The sequence below is a fragment of the Macaca thibetana genome, chromosome 19, assembly GCF_024542745.1.
Source record: "Macaca thibetana thibetana isolate TM-01 chromosome 19, ASM2454274v1, whole genome shotgun sequence".
Taxonomy (NCBI): Eukaryota; Metazoa; Chordata; class Mammalia; order Primates; family Cercopithecidae; genus Macaca; species Macaca thibetana.
The window spans coordinates 1193816-1197499 of record NC_065596.1 but is presented as its reverse complement, the minus strand read 5'-3'; the positions used below and the strand labels follow the sequence as shown (position 1 = coordinate 1197499).

The following is a 3684-nucleotide window of genomic DNA, read 5'->3' as shown; positions in this document are numbered from 1 at the left end:
GTTAGTAATATTGTACTTTTATGGAATAATATACATTATATTTTAAAATTATAAATTATGTGTGAACTTTTTAATTCAGCATTTTTAACATGTTAAATACTATCATGAATTCATTGAAGCATTATGCCACTAACTTTAACCTATTCCACCTTATTCAGTGGTGTAGGTAAAAGATGGTAACAATACACTATTTGGTAAGATAATGGACTGAGATCTCTAGTAATCTTTTTGCCAGTGGCTTTAAATTGCCAATAAGTTAAAAAATATTGTTCCTATAGGTTAAATTTTATTCTTATTTTTACATTCAAATTTATTTTTCTTAATTTTTGTGGATATGTAATATGTGTATATGTTTATGCCATATATGGCATATTTTGATACAGGCATGTGATATGTAATAATCACATCAGAGGAAATGACATATCCATTACCTCTAGCATTTATTCTTTGTATTACAAGCAATTCAGTTCTTCAGTTTTAGTTATTTTTAAATGTACAATTAAGTTGCTATTGACTATAGGGTCATTTTTATGGTCATAATGAAAATTATATACAAACCCAAGTAAAATCCATACATTTCTGTGTCCTGAATAAATATTTTTTAAAATTTTAATATATTTTTATTTTAACATGTGGCCTCTGGCTGCAAGCATATATGAACTCTTAGTATTGATTTACATGGAATTAAATATACAGATCTATTAGTCTAAAGATAAATCTTAGGTGTAAATAAATTATGTAGTGTGTTTGTGTTAGTGTATGTTTGAAACTATTTTTAGCCCAAAAAAAGTAATATTGGAACAAAATAAATCATTTTAAGAAGGTGTCTAATTTACTAGAGAGAAAACAAAAATTCTCAAAATTACTGAAAGTAAGTCTATGCTCTCTGCTTTGTATTAAATTTATTACGGTATAACTTTTTGGTTTATGCTTCAGAGTCTCCCCATGCAAAATACCTGTTTTAATTTGACTGTTACTCATGTTAGACCCATAATTTTTTGTTTGTTTGTTTAGTAGTTTTTTTCTTTTTCTTTTTCTTTCTTCTTTTTTTTTTTTGAGATGAAGTCTTGCTCTGTTGCCCAGACTGGAGTGCAATGGTGTGATCTTGGCTCATTGCAACCTCTGCCTTTCGGGTTCAAGCAGTTCCCCTGCCTCAGCCTCCCAGGTAGCTGGGATTACAGGTGCCCGCCAATATGCCCAGCTAATTTTTGTATTTTTGGTAGAGGCAGGGTTTCACTGTGTTGGTCAGGCTGGTCTCGAACTTCTGACCTCAGGTGATCCACGCACCTCGGCCTCCCAAAATGCTGGGATTACAGGTGTGAGCCACCGTGCCCAGCCTGTGTAATAGTTTATGGACTATTCATTATGTGAGCTGGTCTGTAAGTATAATAATAATTTTTTTAATTTCATTGTGCCATTATTTATTGGGGTACAGGTGGTATTTGGTTAGATGAGTAAGTTCTTTAGTGGTGATTTGTGAGACCCTGATGGACCCATCACCTGAGCAGTATACACTGCACCATATATGTTGTCTTTTATCCCTCTCCCTTCCTACTCTTCCCCCCAAGTCTTCAAAGTCTATTTTATCATTCTTATGCCTTTGCATCCTCATAGCTTACCTCCCACATATCAGCAAGAATATATGTTTGATTTTCCATTCCTCAGTTAATTCACTTAGGATAATAATCTCCAATATCATCCAGGTCATTGCAAATGCTGTTAATTTCTTTTTGTGGCTGAGTAGTATTCCAACATATATGTACATGTCATAGTTTCTTTATCTACTCATTGATTGATGGGCATTTTGGTTGGTTCCACGAGTCTGAAATTGTGAATTGTGCTGCTAGAAATATGGATGTTCAAGTATCTTTTTCAAGTAGTCAGTATTTGGGTTTATTTCTGGGTTCTCTGTTCCATTGGTCTATGTTTCAAATAATGACTTCTTTTCCTGTGGGTAGTTACCCAGTGGTGGGATTGCTGGATCAAATGGTAGTTCTACTTTTAATTCTTTAAGGAATCTCCACACTTTTTTCCGTAGCAGCTGTACTAGTTTACCTTTCCACTAGCAGTGTAGAAGTGTTCCCTGATCTCTGCATCCAAGCCAACATCTACAGTTTTTTGATATTTTGATTATAGCCATTCTTGCAGGAATAAGGTGGTATGGCATTGTGGTTTTGATTTGCATTTCCCTTATCATTAGTGATGTTGAACTTTTTAAATGTTTGTTAGCCATTTTTATATCTTCTTTTGAGAATTGTCTATTCATGTCTTTGGCCCACTTTTTGATGGGATTTTCTTTTCTGACTGATTTGTTTGAGTTCACTGTAGATTCTGGATATTAGTCCTTTGGCAGATGTATAGATTGTGAAGATTTTCTCCCACTCTGTGAGTTCTCTGTTTACTCTGCTGACTGTTTCATTTGCCATGCAAAATCTCTTTAGTTTATTTAGGTCCCAGCTATTTGTCTTTGTTTTTACTGCATTTGCTTTTGGGTTTTTGGTCATGAAATTTTTGCCTAGCTAATGCCTAGAAGGGTTATCTTGCAAATTTTTATAGTTTCAGGTCTTAGGTTTAAGTCCTTAATTCATCTTGAGTTGATTTTTGGTATAAGGTGAGAAATGAGTATCCAGTTTCATTCTCCTACATGTGACTGGCCAATTATCCCAGCACCATTTGTTGAAAAGGGTGTCCTTTCCCCACATTATGTTTTTGTTTGCTTTGTTGAAGATCAGTTGGCTGTAAGCATTTGGGTTTATTTCTGGGTTCTCTCTTCCTTTGGTCTATGTGCCTATTTTTATACCAGTACCATGCTGTTTTGGTGACTACAGCCTTATAGTTTGAAATCAGGTAGTGTGGTGCCTCCAGATTTGTTCTTTTTGCTTAGTCTTGCTTTGGCTATGTGGGCTCTATATGAATTTTAGAATTGTTTTTTCTAACTCTGTGAAGAATGATGGCGGTATTTTGATGAGGATTCTGTTGAATTTGTAGATTGCTTTTGGCAGTATGGTCATTTTCACAAATTTGATTCTACCCATCCATGAGCATGGGCTGTGTTTCTATTTGTTTGTGTCATCTATGATATCTTTCAGCAGTGTTTTGTAGTTTTCCTTGTAGAGTTCTTTCGACTCCTTCATTAGGTATGTTCCTAAGTATTTTATTTTTGTTCAGCTATTGTAAAAGAGGTTGAGTTCTTGATTATTTCTCCATTTGCTTGCTGTTGGTGAATAAAAGAGCTACTGATTTTTTTACATTAGTCTTGTATCCAGAAACTGCTGAATTCTTTTATCAGTTTGAGGAGCTTTCTGGAGGAGTCCTCAGGGTTTTCAAGGTAAATGATCTCATCATCAGCAAACAGGTACAGTTTGACTTCCTGTTTACTGATTTGGATGCTGTTTATTTCTTGTCTTATTTCTCTGGATAGGACTCCAGAACTGTGTTGAAGAGGAGTGTTGAGAGTGAGCATCCTTTCTTTTTTCTGTTCTCAGAGGGAATGCTTTCAACTTTTCCCCATTCACTATTATTTTGACTGTGGGTTTGTCATAGATATATTTTATTACATTAAGTTGTGTCGCCTGTATGCCAACTTTGCTGAGAGTTTTAATCATAAAGGGATGCTGGCTTTTGTCAAATGCTTTCTCTGCATCTATTGAAATAGTCATGTGAATTCGTTTTGAATTCTATTTA

The 3684-nt window shown here is 34.6% G+C and overlaps 3 protein-coding genes across 3 annotated transcripts in view; 2 read left to right on the top strand and 1 right to left on the bottom strand.

Annotated features, from left to right (window-relative positions):
* The window catches only part of LOC126942223 (zinc finger protein 724), a 715842-nt gene that overhangs the window by 25535 nt on the left and 686623 nt on the right, over positions 1-3684 (top strand). The gene's annotated exons all lie outside the window — the stretch shown is intronic.
* The window catches only part of ZNF91 (zinc finger protein 91), a 227612-nt gene that overhangs the window by 25537 nt on the left and 198391 nt on the right, over positions 1-3684 (top strand). The gene's annotated exons all lie outside the window — the stretch shown is intronic.
* LOC126942233 (zinc finger protein 675) overlaps positions 1-3684 on the bottom strand; it is a 328161-nt gene that overhangs the window by 225759 nt on the left and 98718 nt on the right. The window lies entirely within an intron of this gene.